Source organism: Aplysia californica, unplaced genomic scaffold (assembly GCF_000002075.1).
Source record: "Aplysia californica isolate F4 #8 unplaced genomic scaffold, AplCal3.0 scaffold00036, whole genome shotgun sequence".
NCBI classification, from domain to species: domain Eukaryota; kingdom Metazoa; phylum Mollusca; class Gastropoda; order Aplysiida; family Aplysiidae; genus Aplysia; species Aplysia californica.
The window spans coordinates 1,686,351-1,686,609 of NW_004797306.1; positions in this window are offsets into that span (position 1 = coordinate 1,686,351).

Below are 259 nucleotides of genomic sequence, written 5' to 3' on the forward strand. Positions count from 1 at the left end.
TGTAAGTCTACTTTTGCCTTGGTGAGGTGCTGCGGAGGGAGGTCGGGAAAAATAAATAGTTTGATGTCTCATTTGGAAAAGTATACGTTTTTTTGAGGTCCTCAATGACTCTTAGGCGAAATGTTTAATGAATTTTTCTTAGTTTTTGAATTTGCTTTTATGGTTTCTGGATTTGTTCAGAAAATGCAGTCGTGTGAGGGTTCTCTGGTGTTGAACTCTGTTTAATTGCGCATTGTAGAGAGAGTTGTGTACGTCTGGG